This window comes from Condylura cristata, unplaced genomic scaffold (genome assembly GCF_000260355.1).
Source record: "Condylura cristata isolate star-nosed mole 26May11 unplaced genomic scaffold, ConCri1.0 scaffold00014, whole genome shotgun sequence".
Lineage (NCBI taxonomy): Eukaryota > Metazoa > Chordata > Mammalia > Eulipotyphla > Talpidae > Condylura > Condylura cristata.
This window is the reverse complement of record NW_004567115.1, coordinates 16027437-16047978: the sequence shown is the minus strand read 5'-3', so window position 1 is coordinate 16047978 and position 20542 is coordinate 16027437. Positions and strand designations below refer to the sequence as shown.

Genomic DNA, 20542 nt, shown 5'->3' with positions numbered 1-20542 from the left:
ATCGAACTCATGCGGAAGGGGCTTTAGCTTCCTAGTGCTGTGCTTTAACCCGCTGTTGCACCAGGGAGGGCCCCAACTTGTATTCTTATGCAAGACCTAAGAATTAAAATATTTGAATTAAATTATTATTTATTTGATTATATTATATTGTTTCATTAGGCAGCTGCATAGTATGGATCTTTTGATCATAGTAATGACCTCTCTAATTCCACCTTCTCCCCAAGTCTTTCTCTTTCATTCATACTTAAGCATTCAAGAGAAAAACATGGATCTTCCTCCCTTTGGATGATAAGGGAGATGAGTTCTTGTCTTCAGTTATATGATGCTTAGTTGAATATTAAATTATAGGTTACAAGTCCTCTAATGGATTGAAAATTAAAATTTTTTCATTTGCTAAGTATATTGTAAAGAACATTCAAATATGAAAGTTCTCTGGTTAGGTCACTGATGTATCAACTGACAGGAGGCATGGAGAGAGAGAACAGGGACCTTTTCTATTCAATTTTTAAGCAAAACTCAACAAGCAAGCAAGACCTGTATTTGATCATTAGGTGACCAATTTATTCACTGATTCAAGAAGTAGATATTAAAACAACCTTTGTACTAGGATTGGGACTAAGTGCTAAAGATAAAGATGGGTACTCTGCCTTTAAGGGCTGATGTTCTGAGGGAAACAGCAATAAATGTTCCTTAGCATGGCATTGTTATCTTGAGTGTGAAGAACAGTGGCTTTTCCCAAGACAAAGTTGTGTATTCTCTCCTGGTGAGGTAGAAAGTGGAGCTAATTAAACCACAAGCGTATGTTTTACTTCCGAAATAGCTCCTGATATTTTTAACAACAACAAAATAATGCAGCCAAAAGTGGCAAAATATAGCAGCTGTCTGGGACCATACCTTTCCTTTTCATGTTGCCTTTCACCAAAGAAATTGAAGTGAGAGTGTCAGAAGTTAAAGGGTTTTAGTATTTAAAGAAATGAGAAGAGAGGGCTTCATTTGGTACCTTAGTCAAAGTTCAGAAAGTGATCAGTAATCTAAAAAAGCCAAAGAGAAAATTTGCAGGGTGTCAACAAGAAGGGGGAGCCCCAGTCTTGTCAGGGACTAGCAAAAAACTGAATGTAAGTTCAAAAATGGACTTGGAAGCAGACTTCCCCCCCCTCCCCCCAGAAGCTCATTTAGAAGCTGAGCGCTCTGCCTAGTCACTATCCTGGTTTCAGCTAGATTACCCTGAGCAGAAAGTCTAGTCATGTGTGTCCAACTCTGACCTACAGAAGTGTGATCTAGTACATGGTATTGTTGTAGACAGGGAAAAGAAAAAAGACCACAGCCTGTGACATTCTACAGGACATTGAGTTCATAATTGGAATGCTTCAAGAAAATATAGGTACATTCTGAATGCTAAGGCGTTTGTAAATGAACATGGCAATGCAATGGTTTATGCAATCATGAAACAGATCTAGGGTGACTGACTTGTTCATTCTACAACACTTCCCACAGTGAAAGAATAATTACACTGGAAGAAGCAGCTCAACTAGAGACTGCCCCAGCTCACCAGGACTTATGGTCATGCCAGGTTGAGGGGCTAGTTATGTTGCACTGTTGCATTAACGGCAACCCTAATTCTTTTAAACTGTGGTAAAATATACAAAACATAAAACCTGGGCCCTCCCTGGTGGTGCAACTGTTTAAAGCATGGCACTATGAAGCTATCTGCAGCCACTGCAGCATGAGTTCAATCCCTGGCCAGGGAGGTGACCCACATGCATTGCAGACCCCTCCTGAAGTGCTACTGCTCCCTTCAGCAGTGTATTTCATTCAGTCTGCCTGTTCTGCTCCCTATTCTGTCTCTGGTAAATCCTCTCACCCCCTGCACCTCTGGCCTATACCCCAGTTCTGTATGCACAAATAAGGAAATCTTTAGAAAAAATATCATAAAACCTATCATTTTCAGTTTTTAAGTGTACAGTTCAGTAGCATTAATTCACATTGTTGTGCAGCCATCATTGTTGTCCATCTCCAGAACTTTTATCATCTTACAAAACTGAATTTGTACCTAATAAACAATAACTCCCATTCCTCCCCCTCCAATAGCCGTGTACTTCCTGTCTCTATGAATTTGATTTCTCCCATTACCTCATATTAGTGGAATCATACAGTATTTGTAGTTTTGTGGCCAGCATATTTTACTTAGTATAATGTTCTCAAGGTTCATCTGTGTTGTAGCCTGGCTTTGAGTTTTGCTGGAGGCTGCCTCATATTCCCCAATATGTGTATGTCAGATTTTGTTCATCCGCTCGTGATGGACACCTGGATTTTGCCTACCTTTTGACTATTGTGAATAAAGCCGCTATGACCATTAAATGCGTGATTTATCTCTGCGAGCTCTTGGTTCCCTTACTTTAGGCTATATACATGCAATATTGATTTTTGAATAAAGAAATTAAAAATGAAGAGGAGAAGGAACACGCTCTTCCTCTGCAGGATCTTCCTGGCCATACTTTATTGGCACAGGATTTTGTCAGACCACAGTCCAACTCCACCTCAGCAGAATTCATCGGGCAAAGCAGTTATTACAGATCATTTAAAGATTATCTGAAAAAAGTACCCAGTGTCTTAAGTACACTCTCCCCCTACCCTCCCCCCCCACACACACACACAAGAAAGGGAGCTGGGTTTTTTGGCACAATGTCCATGATACATTGACCACAGATGTTTCTAATGAAAAGGACTGGTATCTAGAATGCCAGACTCTGGGTCAAGTAAATAGCCTTCAGCAGCACAGAGAACCAGAGGCTCCCCATGAGGTTGAACAACAAAGGCCTCATGTGAACAAGAACATCTTTGTAACACAGGAAAAAGGCAACAGAACCAACAACCATCTGTTAACTTGGAACCTGAGATGAAATAGGCTACAGCAAAATGTGGACCTTCCAGGTACAGAGAAAAATATTCCTCCTTTGTTGTAGAAGTAGATATCAGAAGGGCAATGTCAATAGCATTAGTGCATCTGATCCTAACGTAGGTAATCCTTTCATAGAAACAGCAACAGCAACATATAACTCTATCTGAAATGCTAAGTAATTTGATTTACAACGTGGATTTATAGTCCTGGAAAGTAAAGCTGACATGCTTGGGACGAAGAATAGAGTTGTCATATTTATGGAGAATTACTTCCTGTCTTTGATTTTCTATGGCAGATGTCAGCCTTTTGTGGGATCAGCAGAGGAAACTGGTTCATCTATAATAGCAGCCTTGAAAGTACTTGCTAACTTTTGGTCATTAGTTGAATCCACCCTTCAGAATTATAGCTAAATACACATTTTGTCAATAAGAAATGATAGCTGAGAGCCAAAAGAGTTTAAAGAGCTGTGAGAAAAATGGACCCAAAGTGAATATGTTATAGCTGCCCAGAAAACAGTGTCTGCAAGTCTGTTCTCATCAGACTGTTCCTGTATCAGTGAGTCCACCAAACATGTATTAACACCAAATATGGGTGTTTATAGCAGCTCCGTAATTAGCAAAAACTAGAGTTAACCAGGATATTCTTTAGCAGCTAAGTGGATAAACAAACGATATATTCATATATTGGAGTATTATTCGGTGATGAAAATACCAAGTCATGAAAGACAAAGAGGACCTTAGATGCCTGATTGCTTAATAAAAGAAACCACTGTGAAAAGTCTACATATGATGTGATGCCAACTGTAATATCCTAAAAAGGGAATATTATACAGACAACTAAAGGATCAATGTTTGAAAAGGTAGTTTTTTTGTTTTTGTTTTTTGGTGAGGAGATAAGTAAGTGGGGCCAGGGCATTTTTGAGGTGGTGAAAATATTTTGTATGAGAATGTAATTGTGGATACATGGCATTTTGCATTTGGCTAAACCCATAGGACTATACCATACAGAGAGTGAGCACTAATATAAACTGTGGACACCTGTTAATAGTCATGCATCAATATTGGTTCATTAGTTGTAGCCACTGTTTCACACTGATGCAAGATATTCATTCAAAATTTGCATAGAATGATTTTTAATTAATTCTAGTGTTAGAATAGAAGATGTAGAAAATGTAATCTTCAAGGATACAAATAATGGCAAGTCAAGTGATAGAATATAGCTCCAAATCAAGGAAATGAATAAATGAGAGCAGTCCTGTCTACCAGCTGAAACATCAGTCAGCCACACAGTAGCTTAAGTATGTTTGAGATAGATACATTCAATATCCTAGGCTAACTACTTCCTTCTCATTCATTTCCATTTTTGTTAAAGACTTGGGTTAGCACTAACCAAGCCCTCTGGGAGGCCTTAAACCAGAGAAAATGCAAGATCCTAAAAACTTGAAGGCCATTTGTCCTCAAGTTTCTCCTACTTTCCACCATTAATTTTTCCTACTGCAGTTATTGACTGGATTCTTCATGTGGGAAGCTCTGAATTGAGAGAAATGCAGAGTTAGCTCTTTTTGTTTTGCATTTTGTAGTTCCTAATGACCATAGAAAAGTGGGCTAGACCACATGCTATGTCCTTAGAAAAGTTACATAGATACAATCCACACACACACAAGTATGCACAACCACAAGGGTAATGCTGGGCCACATAGATTTAAAGGTATTACCTTAGTCAAAGTAGTCTGTGATCCTTTGTCTGATAATTTGTCTATTCTACTTACTCAGATTAGAGACTTTTGAAATATATTGGCAGTATGTAGTTTCAGAAGCTTCTTACTCACATTGAGATGACATGCTGGCATAAAGCTGATGGCTTACTGTATAGCAGATCACCTTCAAATGATACTCTTTGAAAAGTAAAAGTACTAGAAATTCCACCCCTTGTGCAGCTAAAAGCAGGTGAGCTTGGCACTGTGGCTCTCATGCTGTAGGCAGGAAAGTCCTAGACTTCTTGTCAGCTTGTAAGCTTTTAATTATGTATTTGGGGTCTTGAGTTACTCCCAGTACTCTGTGTATTATGGATTCATCCATTAGAACAGGAAATTGAAGAATAATTGAATAAAGATGAAGGGAAAACTATGGGCATTTTCACCATAGGTAGTAATCACAGACATTTATGTACAGGTTATTGATCTTCATGCTGGGGCTACTTTAATTAAAACTGTGACCAATTCCTGTTTACCTAAATCTGTTTATTTAAACTATACTGCAGTGGTACAGAGTGGACCTCTGTCTTTGGTCCTTAGAAACTAATTATATGGTTTTCTTTTCTTAAGGGCTGTTCTCAAATTTTTAAAAAGGGACAACTGTTTCTCTTTTTTCGTAGAGATTAAAACTCATTCCTGACACATACCTGATAATTCCTTTGGCCTCACCACCTCAGGCTGCACAATAATGAGGTTCTCATTCTGGAGACAGTCTCTGCCATATACCTGCAACCGCCCCCTTTCATGCCGTCTTCAGCTTCTGGGATCCGTCCTTCAAGATCTTTCTTTCCAACAACACACCAGCTGTTTGGGGCTTCCTGCTGGAGAACTGGCCCCTGAGTGACCTCTACCTTAAGAAAGAGTACATCTGCTCCACACGTTCGTGGCTGGCCTCAGAGAAAAATGCTAGCCTGTGGAACTTTAGTAAAGTTCTTCTTAAGGGTGATGTTGCTACAAAATCTAGAGAGAGAAGCAAGTAGCAGGCAAACCTGAGAGACTCGAGACCATGTTATGGCAACCAGGATACAGAGAGTTGAAAGGAGAAAGAAAGAAAGAAAACTAAATAGGCAAAATTTGTGGACCCCTGCAGTGGGAAGCAGCAGGGACTAGGATGGATTGGGATTGTTGTAAATTTCTGTTTCTATTTAACATCAGAGAAATCTGTATCTGTGCTGGCTGAGGACAGAAGGCCATTGAGAAAGAGACTAAAGATGGGAGACAGGGGCCTTCCTGTTGGCCTATTGGGTTAGGTCTCAGAGCTGTCACCACTAGGGCTAGCATTCAATCCCCAGCCAGGGAGCTGATTCACATATGGCACAGCAGACCTCTCCTGTCTCACCTGCTGCTCCCCTTAGCAGTTTATTTCAGCAAGTCTGCCTGTTCTGCTCCTCACTCTGTCTCTGGTGAATCCTCTCACCCCCTGCATCTCTGGCCTGTACTCCAGTTCTTCTATTAAATAAACACCACAGTTAAATTAACACCACAGTTTTATTAAACAAGTAAATGAATGAATGAATGAATGAATGAATAAAGAGAGGAGAGACCAAGGTCTCTTTTGAAAGGAGTCTGAAATTCTAACATAAGCCAGATGTCCAAGATTGTGGGTAAAAGGAAAGAAATTGAAGAAATGTTCATTTTCTTAATCAGTGCAGAGTTGGCTTGATAGACACTCTTGTCACTAGCTCAAGTTTTCTGGGAAATTAACTTCCCAGTACAAACAAAATGTAAGCTCTGGTTTTACATTTGTCTGTCTATTTTTCACTCTAGTTTTCTTATGCATGCGCTGTGCACATCTCATTTTTCTAACAATTTAAGATGCCATAAAACAAGATGGGATGATTAAGTAGACTATTGACCTTTCTAAGGAAAACCTATAAAAAACTCAAGTCATTATATCCTATTTATTATTTTTGTTACTTAAAAACTACATAGGCAGGGCACTCCCTGGTGGCGCAGCGGGTTAAAGCACTGCACTGAGAAGCTAACGCCACTTCCGCATGAGTTCGAATCCCGCCTACCCCGGAGGAGACCACATGGCGTGGCAGACCTCTCCTGACCCGCCCGCTGCTCCCCTCAGCAGTGTACTTCGTCGATCTGCCTGTTCTGCTCCCCACTCTGTCTCTGGTGAAGCCTCTCACCGCCCCTGAGCCTCTCGCCTGTATCCCAGTTCTGTATGTACAAATAAATAAATCCTTAAAAAAAAACAAACTACATAGGCACAAAATGATGTAAAAATAAACTATTATATTATTTTTTTTAAAACTACATAGGCAGGGCACTCCCTGGTGGCGCAGCGGGTTAAAGCACTGCACTGAGAAGCTAACGCCACTTCCGCATGAGTTCGAATCCCGCCTACCCCGGAGGAGACCACATGGCGTGGCAGACCTCTCCTGACCCGCCCGCTGCTCCCCTCAGCAGTGTACTTCGTTGATCTGCCTGTTCTGCTCCCCACTCTGTCTCTGGTGAATCCTCTCACCCTCCGCATCTCTTGCCTGTACCCCAGTTCTGTATGAATAAATAAATAAATCTTTAAAAAAAAAAAAACGACATGTGATAAATGTTATGCTTTATTTTTTCAATATTTCACATTTCAATATCATTGGACTTGGAGCTTATCTTTCAATTGTGTATTATTGACTTTCTTGGTAAAGGAATTGTTTATGGCGTTTTGTCACCACGGGCTGCATAACAAAGGACCACAGACTGGGTGGCTTCCCCATGCTAAGTTTGCCTCCTCACAGTTATGGAGGCTGAACATCTCAGATCAAGGGGTCATCCAATCTGGTGTCTGATGAGAGCACTGCCACCAGGGAGGCATCTTCTTATTGTGTGCCCACTTGAACCTTCCCCATGTGAAGGTCAGATACAGACAGTGAGTCTCTGACTCCTCTTCTTAGAATATCATTAGAACCAGAGCCCAACTGTTATGAATTATTGTAACTTTAGCTGCCTCCTTATAGAGCCCTATCTCCAAAGACAGTACTACTGAGGTGGGGTAGGTAGGGGTGCAATTTGAGCTTCAACACAGGGTTTTGGGTACTGGATGTACCCAAACATCCTGTCTGTGGTGATGAGATCCTAGATTCCATTCAATGTTATAAAACCATTACCAAGAAATAGTTACAACTTGGCTGAAGAGTTTCAGGTTAAATCTGTTGCTTATTATTTTTTTTTAATTTAAATAAAAAATTTGTATCCTATTTAATTTTGTAAATTAGATTATAATAACCCCTTTGAAGGTGAAAAAAATGGTATTAATAGTTTTAAATTAAATAGTAGACTGTATATCCTTATAGGCTTTATCTCCTAAGATTCAGACAGCCATATAATGGAGTAGAAAAATTGAAAAAAAAAAATAACTTGGAAAACAGTCTGGTTTATTCTGAGCACAGACTTAATAACTCTTGCTACTAGAAGAAGTACAATTTACTGCCACAGAAAAGCTGAAAATGTCAAACATATTCTTATGAAATACAATGCAAGCTGCCTGCAAATTAGACTATTCTTTCAACTGGCGTATTTCCTACTTCTGTGAAGCTTTCATAATTGTGGCACTTACTTAGAACAGAACGCCTCTTGCATGATGTAAACATGCAAATCCTACCTCTGCTTTGCTTTTCATAGATTTTTAAGCAGGTGTGGGTTGCTGCAGACAATGGAGGAAGCTACAAGATCCCAGCTATTAGGAAGTCAGTATCAGTGAAACAGACGTAGCAGGGAAGTGAACACGCAACAAGGAAATGGATTCATGGAGCTCTGCTTGAAAAGCAGAAGGCTGGCAGTCAGCAGGCCGTTGCCCAAGGAGTAGCAGGTCACAGGTGCAGCACGTCCTCCCAGTCATCCAGATCACATGTCAGCACCAAGAAGGCCTGAGAGCTCTTGGTACAGTATCACCACACTGGTTTATTCCAAGCTGACCTCTCTGAGGAGCAGAAAGTCTTTTCTTATTTTAGGTAGGATTTCAACAGATCTTATTATCTGATTTCTTTAAAACCCAAGGCCAAATAAAGCTGCAAATTAGAAAGTAGAAGATCTTCCTGTGGCTGCCATCAGCAGGGTAGAGCAGGAAATAGAGTAAGAAGTTTGCCCAATGAGGAACAACCTCCTGCTCCCGAATATAGATGCAGAAACACCCATTCAGCCCTGGAGGGCATCACTGCTCCATGACATGTCGTCATACTCAGTCCCTCCATTTCAATTTCTAAAATTGTTATTTGTAGGTGATGAGAAAGACATAACAAGTACATGATAGAAAATTTACATAAAAGTGATTAAAATAAACACATTACTGCCAACAAGTATCAACCTCAGCTATTTATAATATTAAATTATATGACACAGCTTCTATTAAGTGGGTCTAAATTTTTTGTTCAGTACCTATTAGCATAGGTTTTTGCAAACTAATTCAGGAGATGGTTGGTGCATGTTAATACCACCCACCCATCTCTCAAGAGTAGGAAGATGATGGGATGGTGGGGGAGCCCAGAACGCATCCTGCTTCTAGTGCATGCAACCAAGGAACTCGCCCCCTTGGAGATAAGTCCTGTTGTACTCCTATTTGTAGAGGAACTGGGCACCATGGCAGGCGTGGGGCAGAAGGATGAAAGCCTCACTTCCCCAGATCAGGGGAACAAACAACAGAGTTTACACTATTTTTATTATCTTGTTTTCATTTTGACTGTTCCTTTTCAATTTTACATTATGAGATTATAATGCCAAGGCATTTCTAGCATCAGGTAGTGCTCACTGTCAGTGCTAAAACCAAGGATTAATATTCTAGAAGTACTGGAAGTATAATTAATACCATTCTAGGTAGCATAAAAGTAAACTTATTATTGTCCACCAAAAAATGGACTGAGAAGCAGAACATTCTGTGGGTTTCAGGTTCCAATACAGCTTAATTCTTGGGTTTTTATTTCCTCTATTTGTTTTCTCTAGAAATGGTTATCAAAGGATATATATACAAGCCCCTAAGGTCTTTGTCAGCAAACTAAACACTAGTGTGTTGGGCAAGAGCACAAGTAAAATATTTTAGGAGTGTGTGCTCCATAGTGAGGCCATCTGGTGGCAGAATCAGGACTTGATCTGAGAACCTTAGGGAATCAAATTCATGCTCCTCACTCCTGCGTCACCCCACCATGTTCATACAGAACCACATCCAATTCCAATGAAGTCATGGGGGCTCTGACACTCATTTGTCTACCTAGAAGTTTATCTAGTGACAAAGTTGAGTTGACATTAAAAAGATGACTTTTTCCTATTAGCATCTGGCCAGCTCAGGGGTTCTCCATGTTTTTCACCTTTTCTCCACTCATGTATTACTAAAGTAGCCCTTTAATTGCCACCGGTGACCTCTGGGGAAGGCAGAGCCTCCTGAGTGTTCAGCTTCTCTTGTTAAATAACTACAGAAGGTGTCACTTTCCAGTAGAGTCCCAGTCGCCAACCCCATTTCAGAACATTGTCCTTATACTGTGTAGTGATTGTCACTGTGAAAGTAGTTACTGGGACTAAGGTAGAAACACACTCTGGATGTGTTTTGAAACACCACTACAATGTAATTGGGCTGTTGTCATCACACATGCAGAAGGACTTTGTAATACATCTGAAAAAGAGCAACAATAAAGACTGATTTCTGTTTAAATGAGATCTTCCCCAAGTCACAAGACATACATACAAAGGAGTGATAAATGTCTACAGAAATGTGTGGCTGTGGCTGTGGGCCTCTCTAGTGGCACACTAGGTTAAAACAGCACTATGAAGCTAGCTGCAGCTGCTTCAGCACAAGTTCGACCCCCCCCGCCCGTCAGTGAGGAGATCCACATGGCCAAGCAGACCTCTCCTGACCCACCTGCTGCTCCCCTCAGCAGTATACTTCATCAGTTGGCCTGTTCTGCTCCCCACTCTGGTGAATCCTCTTACTGCCTCTGTGCCTCTGGCCTGTACCCCAGTTCTGTATGCATAAATAAGTAAATCTTAAAAAAAAAAAAAGAAATGTGTGGCTTTGCTGGGCTGTGGCCTCTTTCATGAGGATGAGGTAAGAAAGGGGAACAAAATAAATAGACCTTCCTGATTTCTGATCCTTTAAACTAAAAGCCTTGGGCTTGCTCTTGAAAATTGCTATAACAGACACCTTAGCAGTTTCTGATTTATTTGTCATAAAGAGCTACCCTAGCTCCTAAGTAATCACTGAAATCTCATGCTTTCTAAGCTGAGGTCTGAGTTGTTAAAGAAAGCAATCGGATTAAGGTGCCTTAGAGACATTTCAAGGTAGAAGCTGATGCCCTTACTGACTGGATGCTTAGAGGCCCAATCTGGAGGGACCGAACCTCAGGATGGTGAGGACTGGACTCCATGTCCCTCTCGGGGGCATCAGAAGTGCATGTCCAGCTCTTCCAGTAGGTATTTTCCAACTTGATCATGTTAGTGAGTTAATAGAGTTGCTGGGATGTGTTGGACATACCACATGCCATTTATTAGCTACTCTGGCCTGGCCTGATAAGCATCACAGAGAGAAGCCACAGACCTGCAGTGCTTCAGAAGCCATAATCCTTACATACACATGTCCAGCCAGAGTTTCCCCTTCCCATTATACCCTGATTTCTATTCGAGGCTCTCAGACAGTGTTTGTTTCTGTGCTCACAGAGGCTTGTAAGTCCAACTAATGGATATTGAGCATCCATTCCTTCTTTATCCCTTGCTAACACAAACCCCCATACTACTTGCTTTTTTCTAGCTGTATGCAAGCTATGGTTTAATTTTCTGAACCACAATATATGAAAACAACAACAAAAACCCACTTTTATTCTGCTGACATCTATAGATATCTGTTATTATAAACAGATGAATTTGTCACCATCTTTTGGTTTTGACTTTTTTTTTTTTTTTTAATGTAAACCAGTTTTTCCCTCCCTTAACACTTTGTTTCCGCAGTAGCATTTGACCAACTTTTGGATTCTACTGTTTTCTCCATCACACTTGGCAGTATACATGCGTCTGGTAGTTACACTGTGGTTCGAATGTACTGTATTATTTCTATCATTCCCATGGTCTACCTGGGGGCAGGGCTCCTTTTCCAAGACCTGTGCTACGTTATTTACACCTCACTCTAGTTCTTAAGCCTTTAGCTATCAAATGTCAATGAAAGAGAAGATTTGACTGCCCTGACCTGATCTTTTTTGAGCTTTGCATTGTACTGCAACATGTTAGATGCTTAACATAGTCATAAAAATGAATACTATTCTACAGATTACCATCTCAAAAATATCCTGCCATACTTAAAAGTATGAGCGACAGAAAACTATTTCACTTGGAACTGGAAGTAGAAATTGGCACCAAAGCTGCTTCCTGTCAGTTGCTTTACAGTTTTCCAGCCTCAGAAATGTGTTTGGGGGCAGAGGATAAGAAAAAATCCAGGTCTGCATATTGTTTTGCAAGCTTGAAAGTTATATTGTGATTGTGAGATGTTAGCATATATTTCTGTATATAGAATCAGTGTCTGAAAAGAGGAAGGGCAAGTTGGACATGACCAGTAAACCTAAGAAGAAATTACAGATACCTAAGGAAGCTAAGCCTTTCTGTCAGTAAGTGACAGAGCTGAGCCTCGGTGTTCTACATTTTTTTTTTTATTACATTAAAATTATCTGAGTTCTACTTTTCAAGTTTTTTTTTTAACATATTGCTGTTTCAGTTTTTCAACTGTGTAGCTGATCAACTGAATGCAAAGAAGACACACCTTCTAAGTGTCTCCTTGACTGCTGCTTCACTCTGGTTCCCAGACATGTGGGGTTTTCTACACGCTGGGCATTTGTGATACGAGCTGGGGTCTTACAGTTCAGCTCTCATCTGATAGTATCTTGATGAAGACAAATCCACTCCAGCCCTTTGTGACTGATCCTCTTCTTTAGGTGTCAACAGTTCCAGCAACAAATTGGGGGGTTCCTGTTACCCCTCCTTGGATTTCACTAATTTGCTAGAGTGGTTCACAGAACCGGGAAAACTGGCCCTCTCTGGTGGCGCAACGGGTTAGGACACAGCACGGCAAGCTAGCCACAGCTACTTCATTGCTAGTTCGATCCCCAGCTCAGGAGGTGATCCACATGGCGCAACAGACCTCTTCTGAACCACCCACTGCTCCCCTCAGCAGTGTACTTCATTGATCAGCCTGTTCTGCTCCCCACTCAGTCTCCGGTGAAGCCTCTCACTGCCCCAACACCTCTGGGTTGAACCCCAGTTCCATATGCATAAATAAATAAATCTTTAAAAAAAGAACTCGGGAAAACTTTGCACTAATTAGATTACCAGTTTAAGCTAAGAAGAATAAGCAGGAATAAGCAGATGGAAGAGATACAGATTTCTGAACTTCTGTTCTTTGGAGTTTGAGGTACTCTAATTTCTTGACATGTGAAAGTTTACAAACCAAATGCGATCAAATTATTGGCCATTGGTCACTGGCCACTGGTCACTGGACTTCACCTACAACCCTTCTCCCTTCTTGGAGGTCTGTGTCTGGACCTGAAAGTTCCATCCTATCTAATGATGGAGCTTTTTCCACCATAACTATCCCCATCTTAGGGGCTTTCCACAGTCTCACTAACAGAGTCATGCTCTGTATAATGATCTTTAGTCACAGATGGAGCACATATAAGACTGTGTTCCCCAAATTCCCTGCCTAGTGATACTGTAGCCATCATTACATCAGTGTTTCACCCTGCAAGAAGCCTGAGTTCATTTTTGCTGCATCTCTTGATTTAATCTCCTGGTTTTTGTTCATCATGGTCCCTAGCATTCAAAATCCACTGTTCATTTAGGATTGCGCAATAGGGAAGTCACCTAAAAATTCCAAGGCCAGTCCTTAAATGAGGCACGACAGCAGCCCCCTTTCAGGTATGGTTGAAAGGGGCTCATTCTTAATAACAAAAGATATTCATGCTACCTTTGCTGCTTTGCAGCTATTTCAGGAACAAAATTAGGAATAAAACTAGGAACTAGGAACAAAACTAAATAGTATATCAAAAGATACCCTTGTGGTGCTCATATCAGAATTTGTAGGGGCTTTGTGGGAGCCGTGGGAGCAGAATAATGGACAAAGACCAATACATACTTATTATAAATCATCATATCATACTGAATGTCTAGCTCATAGATATTATGCCCTAATGTAGGAGAAAAAAAATACCAGAAATCCTCACTGACAAGTCAAAAAAAAAAAAGGCAGAAAATGGATTTTGTTAAGAATTTCTGCACAGTTTTGCAAAGGAACTTTTTCTTTCCGCGTGTATTTGATGTGGTGAACTTTTATATATCACGAGCTCATTTGCATGACAAAAATGACTTTATTTTGCATTCTGTGGTTGAATAATTCATATCTGTTTAAACAAGGAAGATGATCAGTGTCTACAATGGGCCAGGCCATGTGCAGCAGTGACCCCAAATTATCCTCATGTCACCTGCTTACATACCAGTTAACAAATAACTATGGCAGGATGTTGAAATGGAGTGCTTGTTTGCTTGCTTGTTTTTCTTGCCATAGAGTTATTACCCATAAACAAAAACAATCAATTACAAAATGGGTTTATTGGGCAACACCAGGAAAAGGTGGATTGGAAAGTGCATGTCTCATAGTGAGACCCCCATGACTCCCTACATGACCTCTGGTTACACCTCTCCTCTACCAGTTCCACTGAGCTGGGGAACAGCATCATCCCCATGGGAGATGCAAGACTCAGTGGACTTTGCTGACTCTGTCTGTGTGTGGTACCCTCTTTTTAGCCTCCAGACCGCGTTAAAATGCAGTGTCTGAATTTTAATAGTGCAAGAGTACAGTAACGCCACTCTTAATATCAGTAGTGCTAGAGTTCAGCCAGGAAAAGAAAAGCCACAGTGGCTATATGAACAGAGAATTTAATCCAAGGAATAGGTTAAATGGAAATTAGAGAATGAAGCTGCCGAGAGGGAACAAAGGAGGTAGAACAGCAACAGCATCTGCAGGTAGTAGTTTCTCCCTGGACTGGGAGAAATTGCAGGGAAGAAGCCAGGTTTACCAGAATGTGGGCGACGGGGTAGGGACCCATTGCTGGTCCCACACCTGGGGTACTCAAGAGGGCCGCTGGGGAGATGGGACAGCACCTCAGAGAAGGGGATGCTGGCCAGCTAGTGCTGATACCTCCTGAGCTCAGGGCAGGTCCCTAGAGAAGCTGGACACAGATCTCTAGGACGGGGTCCTGGCCGGGCTGCTGCTGGTATCTCAGGGGCGCCCAGAAGGCCGTGTCTGGGATACTCGAACACTTGGGAACCAACACCACAAACAATTGCTGCTGCCTGAGTAAGGGCGGTTGCCAGGAAGCTCTGACAGGAACAGGAAGCAACCTCCAAGGGCCTGGTCCCTGCTCCCTCCTCTGACCTTTCAGGCTCTGCCAGGGGGCACCCTGGTTGCAGGGCCACTTGACAAAGAAGAAATGTCATTTGCAGAGCCTGTGAACACAGTGTGCACACAGGCCATGTGCAGAGGGAAGTGCATGCCCAGCCTCAGATACGTTAGGTGGCTTTTATTCTGGTGCTCTGTAACAGTTGCTGCCCAAGTAGGTCTTGCAGAAGAAGTGGCTAAAATCTGAGATTTTTTTGCCATCTCTGGATGCCTCTCTGCTATCTGTCTCCTCTTCCCCTCCTACTTCAGGTATTGCTACCACACTACACCCACCAGCTAAGTACCCACAGTGCTCTCACCCCTGCCCCCCAATCTCGGTACCTCAGTTCTATAGTCAGGTTTCTAGGGCTTGTCATTAGTTTTGCATCTTTCCTTTTTTAATATCAGAATAATCTTCTTCCAAACTGCTGTCCGAGGATCCCACTACTTCATCTTAGACTGAGGTGATTTTGTCAAATTGATACTGACAGCAAGTATCTGGGGAAGCTGCGTAATATTTTCCTTTTCCTTAAAGCTAATAATTGATTTCCTTTCATGTATTCTCTAATCTACAAAATCATCAAGGTTACAATGAATATGGCCTCCCTGTTGCTTGTGTAGGAACAACCTTCGATAACAAAGTTCATCCTCAATATTGTGCTGTGTGAATTCTTGATTCCTGCCTTTTCTTTTCGACTCCTGTAACCAACGACACCACCCCCCACTCACATACACACACCCAGATCTTCTCTCATTTCATTCTCTTTATTTGGATTTTGAAGATAATGTGTTACTCCTAAGTGCAGTCAGTTTGGACATAGCACCTTTGAAAATCTTTACGAGACTAAAATGTTCTTTGTGGTTATTTGATCTATCTATTCTTCTAGCCAATGATAGCACCAGACCCCCCCCAACTACAACCCCACCCCACCCTGCGCTCTCTCGATAGCTACCAATGGTGGAGTTAGCAGTGTGGATTCTGGAATCTAATATTCTGGTTTCAAATCCTGGCTTTGCCATTAACTTGCTATGTAACCTTAGAAAACCATCTTGGTTCTCAGTGCCTCAGTTTTCTCATCTGTAAAAAGGGGAGAACTAGTTGTTTCTATTTCATAGGCTTATTGAGAAAATTCAGTGAGTTAATATATGTTAAATGGTTATAATGATCTGGATAATAGTAAGTAATATGCTTGTATGTGTATGTGTGTGTTGCTGTTGTTACTAATTTACTAAGCCCATCAGAGAGATTGTAACTGGTTTCACTTCTTCCCTTTTTGCTTATGCCTGCAACACTTGGCTTCCCCTGATGTCTTCCCTGCTCTCTCCAGGGTGGCTCTGCTGGGCGCCTTCATTGCTGCACTGTTGCTGAGTCTGAGTTGCCTCTCCTGTGTGCTCCTATAATTTCCTTCCCCCACCTGGATCACAACATCCATCCCACCTGATGTAGGTCCTTGGCATTTGTGGTTTTAAATACTCGTGATAACCTAAAGGCCCATGGTAGTTAGTAATCTGTAAAGGGATTAATGGCAGACAGATAGATATTGATCATAGATACTAGTCATATTATCCATCTATTAGGAACAAATAAGGCAAAGTATAAGTTTGAGGACCAAGAAGACTTCATGATGTATCTTTCCCAAAAGTATAGTTTCTATTATATTCTAATATTCTACCTTTTATAAATTTTTCCAAATTAAATTCTGCATCCCTGAATGGGGCTGCCAATTTATCTTTATTCCTAGAGCCTTATACAAACTGGGGATTTAATTAATATTTGTTGTCTGAATGGAGGTGTATTTTTTTTTTAAGATTTTATTTTATTTGTGCATACAGAACTGGGGTACAGGCCAGAGATGTGGAGGGTGAGAGAATTCACCAGAGACAGAGTGGAGTGCAGAACAGGCAGATCAACGAAATACACTGCTGAGGGGAGCAGCGGGCGGGTCAGGAGAGGTCTGCCACGCCATGTGGTCACCTCCAGGGCAGGCGGGAATCGAACTCATGAGGAAGCGGCTTTAGATTCTCAGTGCTGTTCTTTAACCCGCTGCGCCACCAGGGAGGGCCTGGAGGTGTATTTTTAATTCAACCTAGAAATTATTTTTCCCTAAAAACTGACTTTACCCCTGAGCCATAGTATGAGGTGCTCACCTTCTTCCTATAAAAGCTAAGCTCAGAATTTCAGAAGGTTTGAGTTATAAACCACTGCCCTAGAAGACGACTTCCTACTTATTCGAGAAGGAAGGGAGAAGAAATGCACTTCTTTTAATACTAACTACACCGAGATATATGGTTAATGAAATAAAAAGGACTCATCTGAAAAACTGGTTTTTAGGTACTAGCCTATTTTCTTTTTCCAGAAAACTCTTGAAGAAGGCAATATAATTCAGACTGAGACAAATTGAATCATAACTTAAGTAAATATGGCAAGTCAATTATATGTAAAGATGTTGTAGATGTATCTCATGATTTAGAGATTGAGAAAATTCTCTCAGCCTTGCACTTACCATGCAGCTCACAAATGCCTCCTGCACTATGGAAAATTCTCTTCATTTGCTGTACTATCTGACTAACAGGTCTGAGACAGACAATTCATTTGGGCAAGAATGCCTGAAAAGAAGGTACAAAGACACTGGGGTTTGCAGATCAGGACAAGAAAGGCTAAGTCCAAAAGGAAAGCATTTAGTTTGGGGAACTCACACTTGGGTGCTCAGTAAAAAACATCATTGCCTTTGTGATTAAGGCAGGTTCTAAACTATGAAAGAAAAGATGAGATTCTTTGACTAAAATTGTTTCAAGATCCTTCTTTAATGTTCTTTCTACAAAGTCAACTTTTGTGGCTTTCAGTGCTGCATATCATCACCTGTACATGATTAAGAATGACTGAGATTACAAATTTATAAGCAAATTCCAAGAGAGGAGACCAGTGAGAAGCTTTGTAAAGCACACCCAGATTAGTAATTGTTAAATAGGAACCAAAATTGGGTTTAGGTGAGGTACAAGGGGGAGTTGGGGTACACCTACCACCCCATTCTGAGAATCACTATATAGGATATGAGGTGTAGTTTGTGGCACTAGGTATACAAAGGTCGTGAAGGCCAGGGAAATGGTTGAGAACAGTGGTCTATGTTCAGATCCATCTGTCATGAGGCCCCACGGGTTACAGGATGCATGCTCCCTATCACACCAGGCATCCTTCTCAAACTTCCACATCACAAAGTACTTTTGGCATAAAAGTTCCCTTTTTTGTAATAAGTGCCCTCTGATGGATTTCCTGACAGTGCCACTGTGTTATAAAAAAGAAAAGAAATTATAAAAAAATAACTAGAAACACTTATCAAAGTAACATGAAAGTAGCTGAGATGAACAATTATTAAGCAGATAAACTGTACTGGAATGATTTAATAATATTTAGTGACATTGTCCTTAGTTAATATACATTTAATTAAGCTACCAGAATCAAAGTTGGCTCTCAATGCTTATAATTTTTCTGGGAACAAGATGAAATCATTCAATTTAGTTCCAGGAGAAAATACTGTGAATGTCTTAGAGAAAGCTTGGGAACTGACTTATAAACTGCTCTTACAATTCTTGTAAATTCTCCAGTTTAAAAATTCTTTTTAATCTCTACTCTCTGGGTAATTTAGGTGTAGGTTAAAAGACCAATTTGGCCTGTAGCTGATTTAATGTTTTTATTGTGCAAAATGACATTAATATTTATGTTTTTCTTAATAGGGCCTGTATTCCCATCTTACCAAGTGAGCCATCATGTGAAGGACCTCCTATTTTATTTCACTTCTGTTTTGCATGTGCATTCTAGATTGAGAAAGTCACGAGAATCAACTGCCACCCTCTGAAAGGGGAAACTGCCTCAGTTCACAAAGAAAAGTGATTTTCCTGTGATCACAAGATGACTCAGGTTAGTAGCTTTTGGCTGTTACTACAATTCAAATAATATGAATTTCCAAGGAGCTCTGCATATCAGTAAACCTAGCTAGTTCCAATCTTGTCATTTTAGCTTTTTTAGTAAGATGGAAGGTAACTTGGAGTTTATTTTTGTACCAAGTAAAAAAAGGAAGGTGAAAAATAACTGTTGTGCAGGGTAAGGTAAAGAACAAGAATAGATATAGTATTTTTTTAGAGAACAAAATGAATTTCTAAGACTTAAACACATTGTGAGATGATAATTATCATATACAAAATTATAGTATAATTTCTATTTGAAAATAACATGTAGATTACAAGTTAGAAGAATGACATATGAAAAAAAATTAAATATGTATTGTACAGTGAAGTTCTTTTTATCATATAAATAAAGCCTTTCAACTGTCCTGATCAACTTGTATTTTCACTTTCAAATACAGTTTGATATTTGTCTTTGAAATTTAAAGCAATTTTATGCTATCTCTCTTTTTAATATATTTTATCTTCTGTGAATTTACACTCAGAGAAAAATAATCTGATATTTACATTTGTTTTGTCTCACAAAAATTTGTCTTCATAGTTTCCCATGGGTTTAGACAATGTCAAAATTTAGCAAATGGTGCACCAACATTTGTGCAATTTGTTATATGTCTAAGTAAACCAATTATTATATCTAAGTAAACCAATTAAAAATAAAGCAAAAAATTAGCTGTTTTTTATGAAACACAACAATGTTTTCTAGGAGAAATAAATTGAATGATTTTATCTTGTTCCTGAAAAAATTATAAACATTAAGAGTCAACTTTGATTATGGTGCCTCAATTAAATACATACTACTTAAGACAATGTTACTAAACTTTATTAAACCATTCCACTACAATTTACTTGCTCAATATTAGCTATTTTCATGTCATTTTGACAAGTGATCCCAGTTATTCTTCATTGTTTACATTTATTACTCATTATTTATTAAAGCTATTTAGACCTCTAAGTCTCCAGAACCAATAGACTAAAACAAGATGCGCATGAAAAGTCTCTTCTATAGAACTTCAGAATCTAGTACATATATTAAGTCACTGTCATAACTTGTAGAATACAAAATATTTTATATTCTATGAAATATAGGAATTAGGAGGTTTATATATGAGAAGACTGGAGAAGTTTGCAGACTAAAATTACTACTTGGCTCCCAATATTAAATTAGGTTTTAAAAGTGGGATACAACAGTGTATTCAGTTTTCTCTGATTTTATATCATATCAGAAAAGAAAAATGTTAAATTTATGAAGAAGAAAATAGGACAGAATTACATGAAGTTATCTTCTAATAGGAATGGTAGTTTCTATTTTATCATAATCTAGATAGTCAACATTTCTTATGAGTTGTTGAATATATACCTTTAACAACATATGTATATATGTGTATGTGTGTATATATCTGTGTATTATACATGTACATATGTACACACATATGTGTACATGTATAACACACACAAATATACACTTGACCCTGTACAATGTAGAGGTTAAGGACACTAATCCCCCCACATAGTTGAAAATCCTACATGT

General features: G+C 39.9%; 1 protein-coding gene across 3 annotated transcripts in view; it reads left to right on the top strand.

Annotated features, from left to right (window-relative positions):
• Positions 1-20542, top strand: part of KIAA1456 (KIAA1456 ortholog) — a 39483-nt gene that overhangs the window by 6075 nt on the left and 12866 nt on the right. For all 3 annotated transcript variants that reach the window (XM_004682457.2, XM_012724743.1, XM_012724744.1), the window contains exon 2: positions 18872-18970. The gene's annotated coding sequence lies outside the window, so the exon portion shown is untranslated. The remainder of the gene's footprint in view (positions 1-18871; positions 18971-20542) is intronic.